Genomic DNA, 20533 nt, shown 5'->3' on the forward strand with positions numbered 1-20533 from the left:
TCAGAACCTCATTCTCAAGCCTGGGCTGATGGGGTGCTTGGCTTTGTTTAGCTGCAGTGGCTGTAGGGGGGGCCAGAATCACATCAAACCTTTCAAGTCTGATGCAGAAGCAGAATGTGACAGCATACAGACTTGAGAAGGAGCTTTGTGCTGCTGCAGACGCATACAGCAGCAGTCCCTGGCTTAGGGAACTATTTTGTTTCTAGAAATTATCCATCATTTGATTTCTCCACTAATCAGTAATATGTGTTTACTAAAGCTACCTATATGGTATTACTCTTGTATATAGTTGTTGTAATTCTGTTAAGAACAAAGGGATAACTAGGTAGAGAATTTTGGTAACTAGGTAGATAATTGGTCAGGTTAAGGATCTGTGCAATTGTTCATGTGGATCCCCAAGAGATGGGTGGGGTCTGACATGATTAATTGCCAATATTTACTGTGGAGAAGCTCACTGGAGCTGGGAAATTTAGGGAAAAGTGTTGTTGTGAAGCTTATCATTGTTATGAAAGAGGAGATTTTGCCATTCTTGAGGTGCAAAAAATGTATAAGTATCCAAGATCTGATCAAATGCATCTGAAGATGTTGTGGGAAGCCTGGAGGAAATTGCTGTTAGAGAACCCCTGACAGTGGTTTTTGTATCCTCCTTAGCTGCAGGTGAGGTACCAGAAAACTAGAGGATATCTAACATTGTGCCTTTATTTGAGACTGGAATGTGGAACAAGTTCTGGAGTGTCTCCCAAGTCAGGCAGCATCTGTGGAGGGAAATGGGGAGGCAACATTCTGGGGTCAAGGCAGAAAGAGGAGGGGTAGCCAGTAGGAAAAGGTAGAGCAAGAGTTGGTGGGTGATAGGTGAATGAGGGAGCAGAGAGAGTGGGAATGATGTCCGAAGCAAGGAAGTGATGGATGGAACTGATAAAGGGATGAGGATGATAGAATCTGATAGAAGAGGAAGGCAATCGTGGAATAAAGGGAGGGAGGTGGAGAGGGGAAATAGTGGGAGGGTGTGTGGGTGGAAAAATGGAGTTGATGGGGGACAGGAAAGAACATTAACAGGGAACAGTTAGATCAGGAGGGGAGAGGAGGAGAGGAGAAAATGAGACGGGGAGGGGAAAGGACAGAAGTTTGAGAACTCTGTGTTCATACCACCAAGTTAGAGACTGCCCAGGTGGAATATGAGGGTCTGTTTCACCACTATGTATTTAGCCTCAACTTGGCATGGTGGTTTGAGAATAAGAAGTGGAATTAAAATGGGTGGCCACAGGGAGATCCTGGCTAGCGTGGAAGACAGAACGAAGTGCATGATGACGGCCGTCATCCAATCTGTTCAGTCTCACCGATACAGAGGAGGGCACACCAGTAGCACTGGATACAATAAATGACACTGGTTGATACACATTTGAAAGACTGCCTCACTAGAAGGGAGTCCATTAGTGTTAGGGTTAGAGAGTAATTGTAGGGACGGGTGTAACGCGGTTTGTGGTTATGTGGGTGAGTAACTGTGGGAGTGGGGATGGACGTGAGTCAATGAGGATGTCACACAGAGGGTGATTCCTCCAGAGAACAGGGATGGGAGGGAAAGATGTTCATGATGGTTGGATTCCATCATAATTGCAGAAGTTGTGAAGAATGTTATGTTGGATGCATATGGTGGTAGGTGGAGACTAACTCTATTCCTGTTGAGCCTGGGGAGGAGGTGGGGTGAGGGCAGTAGTGCAGGAAACAAGAGATGTGTGTGAGGCTCCATCAATAACGATGGTGGGAATCCTATTTCCTGAAAAAGGAGGACGTCTTGGATGTCTGAGAGTTGAAGAAATTATCACAAGAACAAGTGTAGCATAGATGGAAGAACTGAGAAAAGGGAATGGCATCCTTGCAAGTGATAGTAGAAGGAGGTGTGGTCAAGATAGCTGTGGGAGTCAGTGAGTTTGTAGTTGATGTCAGTGAGATGGAGACAGAGAGGTCAAGAAAGAAGAGAGAGGTGTCAGAGATCAGCCAAGTGAATCTGAGAGCAGAGCAATAGTTGGTAACAAAGTTGTTAAAATTGAGATCCAGATGGGTGCACAAAGCAGAACTAGCTGATTAGGAATAATTAGCATGACTTTGTGCATGGGAGATCATGTCTCCTGATTGTGATTGAGTTTTTTGAAGAAATGACCATGAGTATGGATGAGGGCAGAGTGGTAGGTATAGAATTCATTTAGACTCTTGACAAGGTCTCACATAGTAGATGAGATCACATGGGATCCAAATGGATACAAAATTAATTTGGTAAAAAGTTCAGGCAGTGGTAGTGTAGGGTTCGTGTTCGGATCAGAGGCTTGTGACCAGTGGTGTAACCCAGGGATCAGTGTTGAGACCTCATTTGTTTGTGATGTAGATTGGCTGAGTGTTAAGTTTGCAGCCAACACAAAAGATGCTGGATTTGTGGACAGTGGGAAAGGTTGTCAAGGATACAACAGGATATAGATCAATTACAGATATGAGTAGAGAAATAGCAGATAGACATTGGTGGATGCCTGGAATGCATACCAGAGGTGGTTGTGAGATCTGGTGCAAATTGAGGAATCACGTATCAAGCTCCTTTGCTCCATTCACCACAACAGGTGGGATTTCATGGTGGCCACTCATTTTAATTCCTCTCCCCAATCCCATTCTGACATGTGGAGGATTAGTAATGATCTTTCAAGAATCATTAGGCTCTGGCATGGTGCCAGAGGACTAGAAAATTGCAAATGTCACTCCACCCTTTAACAAAGGAGGAAGGGGGCAAAAAGTAAATTATAGACCAGTTAGCCTGACCTCAGTGGTTGGGAAGATATTGGAGTCAATCGTTAAAGCTGAGGTTATGGAGTACTTGGTGACACAGGAGAAGATAGGACAAAGTCAGTGTGGTTTCTTTAAGGGAAAATCTTGCCTGACGAACCTGTTGGAATTCTTTGAGGGGATTATAAGTAGGATAGATAAAGGGGATGCAGTAGATGTTCTGTATTTGGACATTCAGAAGGCCTTTGTCAAGGTGCCACACATGAGGCTGCTTAACAAGCTAAGAGGTACTAGTATGTTAGAACATTGGCTGATGGTAGGAGGCAGCGAGTGGGAATAAAATTATCCTTTTCTGATTGGCTGCCAGTGACTAATGGTGTTCCGCAGGGGTCAGTGTCAGAACTGCTTTTTATGCTGTATATCAACGGCTTTGTTGCCAAGTTTACAGATGATACATAGATTGGTGGAGGGGCAGGTAGTATTGAGGAAACAGGAAGGCTGCAGAAGGAGTTAGATTAGGAGAATGGGCAAGAGAGTGGCAAATGAAATACAATGTTGGAAAATGCATGGTCATGAACTTTGGTAGTAGAAATAAATGTGCAGACTATTTTCTAAAGGGGAGAAAATCTAAAAATCTGAGAGGCAAAAGGACTTGGGAGCCCTTGTGCAGAACACCCTAAAGATTAACTTGCAGCTTGAGTCAGTGGCGAGGAAGGCAAATGCAATGTTAACATACATTTCAAGAGGTCTAGAATACAAGAGCAGGGATATGATGCTGAGACTTTAAAAGGCATTGATGAGGCCTCACCTTGAGTATTATGAACAGTTTTGGGTTCCTAAGAAAAGATGTGCTGGCATTGGAGAGGGTTCAGAAGAGTTTCACAAGGATGATCCTGGGAATGAAAGGGTTATCATACAAGGAACGTTTGATAGCTGTGGGCCTGTACTTGCTGGAATTTAGATGGATGAGGGGGGATCTCATTGAAACCTTTCAAATGTTGATAGGCCTAGACAGAGTAGATGTGGAAAGAATGCTTCTCATGGTGGGTGAATCTAGGACAAGAGGGCACAGCCTCAGGAAAGGGGGGCATCCATTTAAAATATAGTTGCAGAGAAATTTCTTTAGCCAGAGTGGTGAATTTGTGGAATTTATTGCCACAGGAAGTTGTGGAGTCCAGGTTGTTGGGTGTACTTAAGATGGAGCTCGATAGGGAAGAAAGGATAAGCCATGATTAAATGGCGGAGCAGATTCGATGGGCCAAATGACCTATTTCTGCTCCTATGTCTTACGGTCTTGTGTTGGTCTATTGCCTCCTCTACGATGAGGCCACTCTCAGGTTGGAGTTGCAACTCCTCATATTCTGACTGGGTAGCTGCCAACCTGATGGCATGAACATGGATTTCTCTAACTTCCGGTCATTTCTTCCTCCTCCAACTTCTCTCTTTCTATTCCCCATTCTGACTGCCGACTTACCCCTTCTCCTCATCTTCCTTCCCTTTCTCCCATGGAGCACTATTCTCTCCGATCAGATTCCTCCTTCTCCATCTATTTACCTTTTTCACCAATCACCTCACTGTTTCTCACTTCATCCTTCCTCCCTCATCCACCTAGCTTCCCCCAAATCTCGTCTCACCTATCATCTGGCAGCTTGTACTCCTTCCTCTTCCCAACCTTCTTATTCTCGCTTCTGACCCCTTCCTTTCCAGTCCTGATGAAGGGCCTTGGCCTGAAACATTGAATTGTTTATTCTTGTCCATAGATGCTGCCTGGCCTGCTGAGTTCCTCTGGCATTTTGTGTGTGTTACCTACAGTAAATGGAATATTGCAAAACACACCCTTTTAACAGCAAGTGAATACTCCTACGATTTTGAATGTTAAATATGACAGAAAAGAATAACTTGGCATCATGTTCAGCATAGACATCATGGGCCAAAAGGTCTGTTCCTGTGCTGTACTGTTCTATTTTTTATGTTCCAGACAGGATGAGGGGAACATTTTGATGCAACCTCAGTCGCCAACTCAAGCCATGCCCACTTTTACTGCTCTCCAAACTGAGGAAAAATCTATGAATTGAGGTGCTGAGTTAATCGTTTATGACTTTTATGTAAAAACATTGTTGCACAATCTCATTTGAAGGCTGACCTTTATATTATGATCTAACTCACCGAAGGACAGAAGCCCTAGGTAAACAGATATTTAACTGACTAGTTCTCAGCAATAAAAGTTGAACAATGCCTCTGCTTAGGAGGCACGGACCAAGTTTATGTTGGTGTTTCAGAGGTTGTTGCCTTTTGCAGTGCCTGATTCCTGACAATAGGATGATAGCTGACTTGGAATGTTTGATGTAGACAAATAGACACAAGTAGTAATGGAGGGCAAAGATATGGTGAATGAACTTAAGAAGTATTTTGTGCCAGTCTTCACTGTGGAAGATGCTAGCAGTATGCCAGAAATTTGAGTGTGTCGGGTGCAGGTGAGTGTTATTGCTATTATTAGAAGGTGCTTGGAAAGCTGAAAGATCTGAAGGTAGTTAGGTCTCCTGGACTACATCCCAGGGTTCTAAAAGAGGTAACTGAAGAGATTGTGGAGGCATTAGCAATGATCTTTCAAAAATCACTGGATTCTGGAATGATTCTAGTGGAAATTCAAGAAGGGAGAGAGGCAGAAGAAAGGGAATAATAGGCTAATTAGCCTGGCGTCAGTATTTATTATTATTATAATTAATTATGAGGTTTTGGGGCACTTAGAAGCACATGATAGAATAGGCCAAAATCGGCATGGTTTCCTTAAGAGGAAATCTTGCTTAACAAATCTATTGTAATTTCTTTGAAGAAATATCAAGCAGGATAGACAAAGGAGAGTAGTGTGTGTTGTTTACTTGGATTTTCGTAAGGCCTTTGACAATGTGCTGTACATAAGGCTGCAAAAACAAGATAAGAGCTCATCGTATTACAGAAAAGATACTAACAAGGATAGAAGACTGGCTGACTGACAGGAGGCAACGGTGGGAACAAAGGAGGCCTATTCTGGTTGGCTGGCAGTGTCTAGTGGTTTTCCGTAGGGGTCAGTGTTGGGATTGCTTCTTTTCATGTTATATATCAATGAGTTGGGTGACTGAATTGATGGCTTTGTGGCCAAGTTTGCAGATGACACAAAGATAGGTGGAGGGGCAGGCAGCATTGACTCAGCAGGGGGTCTGCAGAAGAACTTGGACAGATTGGAAGAATGGGCAAAAAAGTATCAGATGGAATCTAGTGTTGGGAAGTTTATGGTCATGCACTTTGGTGGAAGGAATGGTGGCATAGACTATTTTCTAAACAGGGAGAAAAATCAGAGGTCCAAATGGACTTGGAACTCCTTGTGCAGGATTCCCTCAGGTTAACTTGTAGGTTGAGTCAGTGGTAAGGAAGGCATATGCAATGTTAGCATTCATTTTGAGAAGACTAGAATATAAAAGCAAGGATGTAATGCTGAGACTTTATAAGCCTTATCAGACCACACTTAGAGTGTTTTGAGCAGTTTTGGGCCTTTAATTAAGGAAAGGTGTCCTGCATTTAAGAGAGTCCAGCGGAGATTCACAAGAATGATTCTGGGAAGGAAAGAGTTAATGTACAGCACTGTGTAAAAGTCTCAGGCACTCTAGTATTTTTATATATGAATTTTGTTCTAGATTTTTTTTTACTTCTGCATGAGTGGGTCAGTAGAAAATAGCAAATTTTAGATTTACTGACATTCATTTTCCAAAAATTTAAATGTTACAGAGAATTTTTTATATTTTGTTAAAGAAAATTACATATTAAGTAAAGGACCATTTTTCAAATAAAAACTTGATTACTTTGTTGCTATATAGTCTAGTGCATGTTTAAACAAAGATAATAAACAATTGCTAATGATCAATGACAGCGAGTTAAATGAACTAAACTGATTAATGGAAACGGAAACAGGTGTAGAAGGAATTAAACTGGGCAAGTTCAACCAAACTAAAAGATAAGACAGTTTAACCTTCAAATCATTAATTCTTATGCCATGGCGAGAGTAAGCATAGCAACAAGACACAAGTTGGACATCCTGTATCAGCAAGTTCTCTCCGAAGCAGAAATTTCATGGCAGACAGCAGTTTCAAAATCTGCTGTCCAAGCTCTACTGAAGAAAGACAATGCAATAGGCAAGGTTGAGGACCAGAAATGCAGTGGTCGGCCACGGAAACCGAGTGCAGCAGATAAGAGATCCATTAAACTGCTGTCGCCATGGAAGAGGTGCTGCCAAAAAGCTATTCCTCTGAAGTGCAAACAAAGCCAAGAGACTCAGCTATGCATAAAAACACAAGGACCGGGCTACTGAACAGTGGCAACAAGTGCTCTGGACTGACGAGTCAAAATTTGAAATTTTTGGCTCAAGCAGGAGGCAGCTTGTCCGTGGAAGAGCAGGAGTGTGTAAAATGTGTTCAGGAAAGTTTTCTAAATCAGTATATAGAGGGACCAACTAGAGGGGATGCAATATTGGATCTCCTGTTAGGAAACAAATTAGGGCAAGTGACAGAAGTCTGTGTAGGGGAGCACTTTGGTTCCAGTGATCATAACACCATTAGTTTCAATTTGATCATGGACAAGGATAGATCTGGTCCTAGGGTTGAGGTTCTGAACTGGAAGAAGGCCAAATTTGAAGAAATGAGAAAGGATCTAAAAAGCGTGGATTGGGACAGGTTGTTCTCTGGCAAAGATGTGATTGGTAGGTGGGAAGCCTTCAAAGGGGAAATTTTGAGAGTGCAGAGTTTGTATGTTCCTGTCAGGATTAAAGGCAAATTGAATAGGAATAAGGAACCTTGGTTCTCAAGGGATATTGCAACTCTGATAAAGAAGAAGAGGGAGTTGTATGAAATGTATAGGAAACAGGGGGTAAATCAGGTGCTTGAGGAGTATAAGAAGTGCAAGAAAATACTTAAGAAAGAAATCAGGAGGGCAAAAAGAAGACATGAGGTTGCCTTGGCAGTCAAAGTGAAGGATAATCCAAAGAGCTTTCACAAGTATATTAAGAGCAAAAGGATTGTAAGGGATAAAATTGGTCCTCTTGAAGATCAGAGTGGTCAGCTTTGTGCGGAACCAAAGGAAATGGGGGAGATGGTAAATAGGTTCTTTGCGTCTGTGTTTACTAAGGAAGCTGGCATGAAATCTGTGGAATTGAGGGAATCAAGTAGTGAGACCATGGAAACTGTACAGATTGAAAAGGAGGAGGTGCTTGCTGCCTTGAGGAAAATTAAAGTGGATAAATCCCCGGGACCTGACAGAGTGTTCCCTCGGACCTTGAAGGGGACTAGTGTTGAAATTGCGGGGGCCCTGGCTGAAATATTTAAAATGTCGCTGTCTACGGGTGAAGTGCCGGAGGATTGGAGAATGGCTCATGTTGTTCCGTTGTTTAAAAAAGGATCGAAAAGTAATCCGGGAAATTATAAGCCGGTGAGGTTAACGTCAGTAGTAGGTAAGTTATTGGAGAGAGTACTAAGAGACAGAATCTACAAGCATTTGGATAGACAGGGGCTTATTAGGGAGAGTCAACATGGCTTTGTGCGTGGTAGGTCATGTTTGACCAATCTGTTGGAGTTTTTCGAGGAGGTTACCAGGAAAGTGGATGAAGGGAAGGCAGTGGATATTGTCTACATGGACTTCAGTAAGGCCTTTGACGAAGTCCTGCATGGGAGGTTAGTTAGGAAAATTCAGTCACTAGGTATACATGGAGAGGTGGTAAATTGGATTAGACATTGGCTCGATGGAAGAAGCCAGAGAGTGGTGGTAGAGAATTGCTTCTCTGAGTGGAGGCCTGTGACTAGTGGTGTGCCACAGGGATCAGTGCTGGGTCCATTGTTATTTGTCTTCTATATCAATGATCTGGATGATAATGTGGTAAATTGGATCAGCAAGTTTGCTGATGATACAAATATTGGAAGTGTAGTAGACAGTGAGGAAGATTTTCAGAGCCTGCAGAGGGACTTGGACCAGCTGGAAAAATGGGCTGAAAAATGGCAGATGGAGTTTAATACTGACAAGTGTGAGGTATTGCACGTTGGAAGGACAAACCAAGGTAGAACATACAGGGTTAATGGTAAGGCACTGAGGAGTGCAGTGGAACAGAGGGATCTGGGAATACAGATACAAAATTCCCTAAAAGTGTCGTCACAGGTAGATAGCGTTGTAAAGAGAGCTTTTGGTACATTGGCCTTTATTAATCGAAGTATTGAGTATAAGAGCTGGAATGTTATGATGAGGTAGTATAAGGCATTGGTGAGGCCGAATCTGGAGTATTGTGTTCAGTTTTGGTCACCAAGTTACAGGAAGGATATAAATAAGGTTGAAAGAGTGCAGAGAAGGTTTACGAGGATGTTGCCGGGACTTGAGAAACTCAGTTACAGAGAAAGGTTGAATAGGTTAGGACTTTATTCCCTAGAGTGTAGAAGAATGAGGGGAGATTTGATGGAGGTATATAAAATTATGATGGGTATAGATAGAGTGAATGCAAGCAGGCTTTTTCCACTGAGGCAAGGGGAGAAAAAAACCAGAGGACATGGGTTAAGGGTGAGGGGGGGAAAGTTTAAAGGGAACATTAGGGGGGGCTTCTTCACACAGAGAGTGGTGTGAGTATGGAATGAGCTGCCAGACGAGGTGGTAAATGCGGGTTCTTTTTTAACATTTAAGAATAAATTGGACAGATACATGGATGGGAGGTGTATGGAGGGATATGGTCCGTGTGCAGGTCAGTGGGACTAGGCAGAAAATGGTTTGGCACAGCCAAGAAGGGCCAAAGGGCCTGTTTCTGTGCTGTAGTTTCTATGGTTCTATGGAGTGTGCTTCGTGGATGAGTGTCTGCAGCCAACAGTGAAGCATGACAGAGGTTCCCTACAGGTTTGGGAGCTGCATTTTTGCAACTGGGGTTGGTAATCTGGTCAGAATTAAAGGAATCCTCAATGCTGAGAGTACAAGCAGATTCTCATCTATCACGCTATATCATTAGGGAGGTATCTGATAGGTCCCAACTTCATTCTGCAGCAGGACAATGACTCCAAACACATGTTTGATGTCTCTGAACTTGTACTTACTGGAGTTTAGAAGAATAAGGGGGGGGGGTATCATTGAAACCAAGTGAATATTGAATAGCCTAGATAGAATGGATGTGAGGAGAATGTTTCCTATGGTGTAGGGGTTTCCAACCTTTTTTATGCCATGGCCCCCATCATTAACCAAGGGGTCCATGGACCCCAGGTTGGGAACTTCTGCTATAGTGGGAGAGTCTAGGACCAGAGGGCACAGCCTCAGAATAGTGGGACATCATTAACAGATATGAGGAGGAATTTCTTCAGCGAGAGAGTGGTGAATCTGCGGAACTCATTGCCACAGATGACTGTGGAGGCCAAGTCAATGGGTATATTTAAAGTGGAGGTTGATAGATTCTTGATTAGTCAAGGCATCAAATAATACAAGGAGAAGGCAGAAGAATGAGATTTAGAGGAATAATTTATCAGCCATGATGGAACGGCAGAGCAGACTGCGTGGGCTGAATGGCCTAATCCTGCTTTTATGTCTTATGATCTTAATATCCTTGCAGAAAAATGTGCTATTTCAGCACAAAAGGGTTTAAACTAGATTGACAAGAAGATGGGACTCTGAGCCGGAGCAAGTGATGGGATAAAGCAGTAGCCAATGCAAGGCAGCCTTGTAATCAGTATAGCCAAGGCATGGAAAGAAGCACACTCAGTTCAACTGAGGCAGACAAACTCAAAAGAGTGTAGATTGGAAACTGGGATGTTATAATCATAACAGAAACACCAAGAGTAATGCAGGACTAGTTGATCAGTAGATAAGGGAACCAAGGGAGATGTTTTGAATCATTAGGGAGGAAGGATCTGCGGCCTTACAGAGCATTAAGGTGGATAAATCTCCAGAACTGAATAAGTGGGAGGCTAGAGAGGAAATTGCAGATACCCTTGTGGATATAGTTGCTTTATTGTTGGCCACCGCTGAAGTACTCAAAGTTTGGAAACTCCCTAATGCTGTTCCATTGTTTAAAAAGGGTAGCAAGGACAAGCCAAAGAACTACAGGCTGGTCAGCCTGACGTCGTTAGTGGGGAAGTTACTGGGGGGGATTCTGAGAGACAGGATCTATCAGCATTTGGATACACAGAGTCTGACTAGGAGTCAGCATGGTTTTTTTTCCTTTTTTTGTATTTAAGTTTATTTATTATTAGCTATTGAACTTGTATATAAAAGACATTAATTGATAAATTAAAGATTAACAGATTGTCAGAAATAAACAATTTTTCTTTAATAGGAATGTAGCAGGTTTATAAATAAGTAATACCTAAAAATTAAACAAAATCAAATCAGGATGTCAACATATAGGCAAGGTGCAATATTAATGCAAGACAGTCATAATTCAAAATAAAGAATCTAAGCAAAATCTATTTTCCAGTATTTTCTTGTGCTCTTCTACGTCAGGTTGATCTATAGAAACCATAGAAACTACAGCACAGAAACAGGCCTTTTGGCCCTTCTTGGCTGTGCTGAACCATTTTCTGCCTAGTCCCACTGACCTGCACACGGACCATATCCCTCCATACACCTCCCATCCATGTATCTGTCCAATTTATTCTTAAATGTTAAAAAAGAACCTGCATTTACCACCTTGTCTGGCAGCTCATTCCATACTCCCACCACTCTCTGTGTGAAGAAGCCCCCCCAATGTTCCCTTTAAACTTTTCCCCCCTCACCCTAAACCCATGTCCTCTGGTTTTTTTTCTCCCCTTGCCTCAGTGGAAAAAGCCTGCTTGCATTCACTCTATCTATACCCATCATAATTTTATATACCTCTATCAAATCTCCCCTCATTCTTCTACGCTCCAGGGAATAAAGTCCCAAACTATTCAACCTTTCTCTGTAACTGAGTTTCTCAAGTCCTGGCAACATCCTTGTAAACCTTCTCTGCACTCTTTCAACCTTATTTATATCCTTCCTGTAATTTGGTGACCAAAACTGAACACAATACTCCAGATTCGGCCTCACCAATGCCTTATACTACCTCATCATAACATTCCCGCTCTTATACTCAATACTTTGATTAATAAAGGCCAATGTACCAAAAGCTCTCTTTACAACCCTATCTACCTGTGACGACACTTTTAGGGAATTTTGTATCTGTATTCCCAGATCCCTCTGTTCCACTGCACTCCTCAGTGCCTTACCATTAACCCTGTATGTTCTACCTTGGTTTGTCCTTCCAACGTGCAATACCTCACACTTGTCAGTATTAAACTCCATCTGCCATTTTTCAGCCCATTTTTCCAGCTGGTCCAAGTCCCTCTGCAGGCTCTGAAAATCTTCCTCACTGTCTACTATACCTCCAATCTTTGTATCATCAGCAAACTTGCTGATCCAATTTACCACATTATCATCCAGATCATTGATATAGATGACAAATAACAATGGACCCAGCACTGATCCCTGTGGCACACCACTAGTCACAGGCCTCCACTCAGAGAAGCAATTCTCTACCACCACTCTCTGGCTTCTTCCATCGAGCCAATGTCTAATCCAATTTACCACCTCTCCATGTTTACCTAGCGACTGAATTTTCCTAACTAACCTCCCATGTGGGACCTTGTCAAAGGCCTTACTGAAGTCCATGTAAACAATATCCACTGCCTTCCCTTCATCCACTGTCCTGGTAACCTCCTCGAAAAACTCCAATAGATTGGTCATACATGACCTACCACGCACAAAGCCATGTTGACTCTCCCTAATAAGTCCCTGTCTATCCAAATGCTTGTAGATTCTGTCTCTTAGTACTCCCTCCAATAACTTACCTACTACCGACGTTAAACTCACTGGCCGATAATTTCCCGGATTACTTTTCGATCCTTTTTTAAACAACAGAACAACATGAGCCACTCTCCAATCCTCTGGCACCTCACCTGTAGACAGCGACATTTTAAATATTTCAGTCAGGGCCCCTGCAATTTCAACACTAGTCTCCTTCAAGGTCCGAGGGAACACCCTGTCAGGTCCCGGGGATTTATCCACTTTAATTTTCCTCAAGACAGCAAGGACCTCCTCCTTTTCGATCTGTACAGTTTCCATGATCTCACTACTTGTTTCCCTTAATTCCATAGACTTCATGCCAGTTTCCTTAGTAAACACAGACGCAAAAAACCTATTTACGATCTCCCCCATTTCCTTTGGTTCCACACATAGCCGACCACTCTGATCTTCAAGAGGACCAATTTTATCCCTTACAATCCTTTTGCTCTTAATATACCTGTAAAAGCTCTTTGGATTATCCTTCACTTTGACTGCCAAGGCAACCTCCTGTCTTCTTTTAGCCCTCCTGATTTCTTTCTTAAGTATTTTCTTGCACTTCTTATACTCCTCAAGCACCTTATTTACTCCCTGCTTCCTATACACGTCATACAACTCCCTCTTCTTCTTTATCAGAGTTGCAGTATCCGTTGAGAACCAAGGTTCCTTATTCCTATTCACCTTGCCTTTAATCCTGACAGGAACATACAAATTCTGCACTCTCAAAATTTCTGCTTTGAAGGCTTCCCACCTACCGATTACATCCATGCCAGAGAACAACCTGTCCCAATCCACGCTTTTTAGATCCTTTCTCATTTCTTCAAATTTGGCCTTCTTCCAGTTAAGAACCTCAACCCTAGGACCAGATCTATCCTTGTCCATGATCAAGTTGAAACAAATGGTGTTATGATCACTGGAACCAAAGTGCTCCCCTACACAGACTTCTGTCACTTGTCCTCAGTCCGCCAGAGAAAGCAGGATCTCCCAGTGGCCACACATTTTAATTCCACATCCCATTCCCATTCTGACATGTCTATCCACGGCCTCCTCTACTGTAAAGATGAAGCCACACTCAAGTTGGAGGAACAACACCTTATATTCCGTCTGGGTAGCCTCCAACCTGATGGCATGAACATCGACTTCTCTAACTTCCGCTAATGCCCCACCTCACCCTCGGGGGGGGGGGGGGGATGGTTGCCAACGGACAAGAGTAGCAGTCAAATACGTTGCGTTTACCCAGAGAAAGACTACAATGACCATGAAGCCTTGTCGGGCACCGATAATTTTTCCACAAATCGTGTTTGGCGATTCTGTTCGGAGGGGGGTGTTAATCACGACCGGAATATCGGTGATAAGTGGCTAATTTCGTTCACTCAATTTCGTTTCTAAAAGGCTTTATCTAACGAATTTAATATTAAACACAAACAAGGCTCAAAGCTCTCCGCTTCTTTTTGGATTCCAGACCTAATCAGTTCCCCTCTACCACCACTCTGCTCCGTCTAGCAGAATTAGTCCTTACTCTTAATAATTTATCCTTTGGCTCCTCCCACTTCCTCCAAACTAAAGGTGTAGCTATGGGCACCCGTATGGGTCCTAGCTATGCCTGCCTTTTTGTTGGCTTTGTGGAACAATCTATGTTCCGTGCCTATTCTGGTATCTGTCCCCCACTTTTCCTTCGCTACATCTACGACTGCATTGGCGCTGCTTCCTGAACGCATGCAGAACTCGTTGACTTTATTAACTTTGCCTCCAACTTTCACCCTGCCCTCAAGTTTACCTGATCCATTTCCGACACCTCCCTCCCCTTTCTAGATCTTTCTGTCTCTGTCTCTGGAGACAGCTTATCCACTGATGTCTACTATAAGCCTACTGACTCTCACAGCTATCTGGACTATTCCTCTTCTCACCCTGTCTCTTGCAAAAACGCCATCCCCTTCTCGCAATTCCTCCGTCTCCGCCGCATCTGCTCTCAGGATGAGGCTTTTCATTCTAGGACGAGGGAGATGTCTTCCTTTTTTAAAGAAAGGGGCTTCCCTTCCTCCACTATCAACTCTGCTCTTAAACGCATCTCCCCCATTTCACGTACATCTGCTCTCACTCCATCCTCCCGCCACCCCACTAGGAATAGGGTTCCCCTGGTCCTCACCTACCACCCCACCAGCCTCCGGCTCCAACATATTATTCTCCGTAACTTCCGCCACCTCCAACGGGATCCCACCACTAAGCACATCTTTCCCTCCCCCCCCCCCACTCTGCATTCCGCAGGGATCGCTCCCTACGCGACTCCCTTGTCCATTCGTCGCCCCCATCCCTCCCCACTGATCTCCCTCCTGGCACTTATCCGTGTAAGCGGAACAAGTGCTACACATGCCCTTACACTTCCTCCCTTACCACCATTCAGGGCCCCAAACAGTCCTTCCAGGTGAGGCAACACTTCACCTGTGAGTCGACTGGGGTGATATACTGCGTCCGGTGCTCCCGATGTGGCCTTTTATATATTGGCGAGACCCGATGCAGACTGAGACCGCTTTGCTGAACATCTGCGCTCTGTCCGCCAGAGAAAGCAGGATCTCCCAGTGGCCACACATTTTAATTCCACATCCCATTCCCATTCTGACATGTCTATCCACGGCCTCCTCTACTGTAAAGATGAAGCCACACTCAAGTTGGAGGAACAACACCTTATATTCCGTCTGGGTAGCCTCCAACCTGATGGCATGAACATCGACTTCTCTAACTTCCGTTAAGGCCCCACCTCCCCCTCGTACCCCATCTGTTACTTATTTTTATGCACACATTCTTTCTCTCACTCTCCTTTTTCTCCCTCTGTCCCTCTGAATATACCTCTTGCCCATCCTCTGGGTCCCCCCCCCCCTTTGTCTTTCTTCCCGGACCTCCTGTCCCATGATCCTCTCGTATTCCCTTTTGCCTATCGCCTGTCCAGCTCTTGGCTCTATCCCTCCGCCCTCCTGTCTTCTCCTATCATTTTGGATCTCCCCCTCCCCCTCCAACTTTCAAATCCCTTACTCACTCTTCCTTAAGTTAGTCCTGACGAAGGGTCTCGGCCTGAAACGTCGACTGCACCTCTTCCTACAGATGATGCCTCGCCTGCTGCGTTCACCAGCGACTTTGATGTGTGTTGCTTAATATTAAACACACGGCGCATTTTCCTCACATGAATATAGCGACAAATTAATTATCAGGGGAGGACAGGGGAGCTAAGTGTTGAACGAACTTCCAGTAGAAGTGTCAGAAACAGGTTCGATATTATCATTTAAAGAAAAATTGAATAGGTATATGGACAGGAAAGTAAATGGAGGGTTATGGGCTGAGTGCAGGCCGGTGGGACGAGGTGAGAGTTGTGTTCGGCACGGACTAGAAGGGCAGAGATCGCCTATTTCCGTGCTGTAATTGTTATATGGTTATATAAGTCAATAGCATCATAACATTTTAAGTAACGTTTGGATATTAAACAGCGCATATTTTCCCCGAATGAACTTATAAAATCATTGCAACGCACCAATATCGCTGAATCAGTGGGAGCCCTGGGCTTGCTTTCCTGCAACAAGACGGTCCTATCGAGAGGTGATGGGAGACAGCGATACTCGAAGGGGGTTCCTTTATGTCCAGTCTAATCCGCAATTTAGTTTTTGTTACATTCATCGCAGAGATATGTTGGAAATGGAAGCAACATTTTCGGTGCGTCCGTGGCTATCTCAGGATATTGAGCCTTGACTTTGATCCAGAATGCCGGCAGAGATGTTATGTCAAACATACTTTTCAGCCCGCCGTCATTTGCAAACTCGAGGAGTTGATCTCCTTCCCGCGCTGACATGGACGATGCGCGGGTAATGGCTCAACAGTGGGCGTGATAGGGAATGAGGAAAGGTGCAGCTGATTCCTATCGCCAAATCATATCGTTTCCTCGCGGCCCGGTGGTTGGGGACCGCTGCTCTAATCTGTCCTGCCTGAGCACTGCTGTAATATTTTCCCTAACAAGCAATGCCACTACCCCACCTTTCATTCCTCTGCCTCGATCACATCTGAAACATCGGAACCCTGGAATATTAAACTGCCAGTCCTGCCCCTCCTGTAGCCAAGTTTCAGTAATTGCTACAATGTCATTATTCCATGTGTCAATCCACGCCCTCAACTCATCCGCCTTCCCCGCAATAGTCCTAGCATTGAAATATATACACCTCAGAAGATTTTTACCACCACTCACAACCTTTCTATTAGTGGATTTGCTTGAACTTTTAACATCATTTTATTTTCACCCCAGCCACACTGTCAGCTCTGGTACTGTGGTTCCCATCCCCCTGCAAATCTAGTTTAAAGCCCCCCCAATAGCATTAACAAACCTCCCTGAAAGGATATTGGTCCCCCTGTAGTTCAAGTGTAACCCGTCTCTCTTGTACAGGTCCACTTAATGCACTAGATACTGCTAGCTTTTTTAAATGGTCCATAAAGACTTGAAGACTAACATCATCAGTCAGGGTTGGTGCACCAGATTCCTGCCCCCAAGCATACAAATTATTATGAGTCTGTGATGGGTTCACTTTTGAGAGAAGGAATCGAGTCTGTGTCAATATAACGTGGCATTGGAAACCGGGTCCGAAGGATTTCCGGTGCATCATCCAATGGAGCTTACAGGAGTTGTTTGAAGTTTTCATATTCTTGCATGTCCTGGTAACCAGCCTTCCTCCACTGTGATATAGTCTCTCCGTGGTAGATAACAATCTGGAAGAAAGTGTCCATGAGGAATATTCGGTCTGGCAAGATACTGCCACTGTCTAATAGGACTGGATCAGGAGGTCCATAGAAAGAATAAGAATAAGAATAGAGAACAGGCTGAATCATGATCAGCGACTGAGTCAGGTCTTGTCTCATGAAATGATGGCTGTAGTATGATGATTCATCAGGACTGTTGTTGAAAACTTGAAGGAATAGGAGAGGATCTTCTCAGATGGAACATAAACTGTGGATAGAGGGAAAATGTTTCAGAGAGCCTGAAAGAGTTAGGATCATCTTTGTGGAACTGGCCGAACTTCTGACACAGTCGGATCAATTGTCTGTCCAACCAACGAAGTACATCTGGTCCCTCCTCAAACTCGGCCCTGAAAACTTGCAGTCTTGCCATCAGCGCAGCTGGTGCTTCCTGGTCAAATGCTGCTTCAACGCGCTGGAGTTGACTCTCTGCATCTGCCCAGCTTCTGGCTACTCTAGTAACTCGGATGCGTCTTTGACTGCTGGAATGCTGGTAATGGGTGACAAACTGAATAGCGCCTCATCCGCCCTGAGGGATTGGTGCATTATGCTGATTAACAACTTCAAAGTAGATACCCAAAGTTGTGCTGGGATCCAAGCCACAAATTTTCCACCGGCATGTACCACCTAGACCCAACTCATTCTCAGACACAGAAGGGCCTTTGGAGTTCAGTGACACACAGGTCCCTATTGCTCCAGTAATTTTCAGTTCTCTGGTTGTCTTAACCTCCAAACTGGCACCAAGTGCCATTCTGAAATCTCCCTGCAGACCTTTACTGAAAACTCGTTGGAATGTTTGCTTGAAGAGAGAATTGTTGAAAGAGTCTGCCATCACAATGTAACCTCCAGTCAGGTTGCAGCAGCATTTCAACTCCAAAAGTCCAGTCTGATCCAGGGAGCAAGTGTAGATATCAACGCAATGGCCATTTGCAGCTGCATGGTTCACCAGAGCCTCATAATACTTGGTTGCTTTCTTCAGGAACCATGCATTGTCCTTCTCTATATCATGCCAGGAACAAATGGGGATTTTCAGTTCATCGCCCACCACCATGCCTGGTCCCTGGGTTGGTGGTCCTCCAGTAAACAACATTATTCTAGCTCTAGTATTTGGAAAACTACCCTCAAGCAAACCAACAGCTCTGGAAAGAGCCACACCAGTTGAACGCAAAGGTCTTTTGCCCTGAAGTACAGGCTGGGGACCCCTTTAGAGTTCTCCAAGTAGATCAGTCAAATTCATATCAATTTTATGAACAGGCTGCAAGAATCTGCTCAATAAACCAGGGTGCTCATGTGATTGAGGGGCCCTTCCTTGAACTCCTGCTGGTGGCTTTGCAAGACCCAACATACCCTGGATTTGTTTTGCTGTCAGGTTCTTCGTGCCTCTGAAGATGTAGCTTTTTGAAATCCCCTCACAGTTCAATTCACAAACCTGCACCATTCGACCGAAAGTAACCAGACCCACTAGTGCATTTGAGGGGAGAAGACTCAAGGACATCTGCAGGGATTCTTTGAGGGCTTGAAGATCATCTTGTTCCAAGCATGTGTCCACCACACACAAGAAGATGAGAGGAGCAGCTGAACAACATATTCAATAGTTGAAAACTGTGGCAGCAATTCAGCTGGCTGATTTGCTTCATAAATGCCCAAGTAAGAAGGTGAGAACTGGTTCCTCTGGAAACAAAAATTGCACACCCAAAGTTTTGCTCAATAGTCCACTTGACATAATGGATTAAGGACAGCCCTGCGGGTAGCCCTGCAGGTAGTCCTACTGCACAGCACAGGTTCATACTGCATTGGTGGTAAATCTGGTTGCTCTTTTAAAGGAGTGAACAGACAGTCTAAATGAACCACCATACATGTAGCCTCTAGTCGACTGGATGACCACACATTCCAGCTGAACTGAATGCCATCTCGTTCTTCATTTTGTTGAATAAATTCTAAATATGATGCCATGCTCACTGAAGAATTCTGACACTGCCCGACACCAACAACCCGAGCAGCATGTTTTTTTTTGTGTGGAAAGTTGTGTTTGATGAAACTTTTCAATTTTTTTGAAGAAGTATCCAAAAAGGTAATTGTGGGTAGGGTGGTTGATGTTGATAGCATGGTAGACTCGTCTGCAAGATTAGATCCCATGAAATCTAGGGGTTAGGGGGATTCAAAATCGGTTCAGAGTTGGGGAGCAGAGGGTGGTGATTGAAGGTTGTTTCTCAGAATAGGGGGCAGAGAATAGTGTGTACCACAGCTGGGGGTGGGGGGTCGGTGTTGGGACTCTTGTGATGCACTAAAGATTTAGATGCAAATGCACAAGGTTGATCAGTAAGTTTGCAGATGCCATGTGTAGGTGGTGTTGATAATGAAAAAGATTACGGTAGATCACAAAGGGATCTTGATCAGTTCGGGAAGTGGGCCGAGAGCCAGATGCATTTCAATACAGGTAAGTGGGAGGTGATGCATTTTGGAAAATTCAACCAGCGTAGGACTTACACAGTGAATGGTTGGGTACTAGGGAGTGTATTGTAATAGAGGGACTTGGGCGTACAAGTAGAAAGTTTATAGAAAGAAATGTGTCAAACAGAATGGTGAAAAAAGTGTTTCACACTCTGGCCTTCATCGGTCAGGGCTCTGAGTATAGATGTTGAAATGTTATGTTGTATCAATATAAGTAGTTGTTGAGGCTGCACTTGAAGTACTGCGTACAGTTTTGGTCACCCTGTAATAGGAATGATGTAGTACAATTGGAAAGAGTGCAGAAAAGATTTACAATGATGTTACCAGGATTTGAGGGCCTAAATTATAGGGAGGGTTTGGCCAGGATAGGAATTTATTCTTTGGAATATACATAGGAGAATGAGGAGTGATCTTATAGAAATGTTTAAAATTATGAGAGGATAAGGTGAACAGTAGCAAGTCTTCTTCCCAGGGTAAGGGTGTCCAAAATTAGGGATCTGGTGACCCTGTGATCTCTGTCTCAGAGGCCGACGTCAGAACTTCTTTCATGAGGGTGAACCCTTGCATGGTGTCAAGCCCTGATGATGCACCTGGTAGGGCACTGGAAACCTATGCCGACCAACTGGGATGAGTGTTCAAGGACATCTTCAATCTCTCATTGCTGCAGTCAGAGGTTCCCACTTGCTTCAAAAGGGCAACAATCATACCA

General features: G+C 44.0%; 1 pseudogene; it reads right to left on the reverse strand.

Annotated features, from left to right (window-relative positions):
* LOC140209595 (protein transport protein Sec23A pseudogene) lies at positions 1-19347 on the reverse strand (annotated as a pseudogene).
* Between the last annotated feature and the right edge of the window lie 1186 nt (positions 19348-20533).

Source organism: Mobula birostris, chromosome 14, assembly GCF_030028105.1.
Source record: "Mobula birostris isolate sMobBir1 chromosome 14, sMobBir1.hap1, whole genome shotgun sequence".
Lineage (NCBI taxonomy): Eukaryota > Metazoa > Chordata > Chondrichthyes > Myliobatiformes > Myliobatidae > Mobula > Mobula birostris.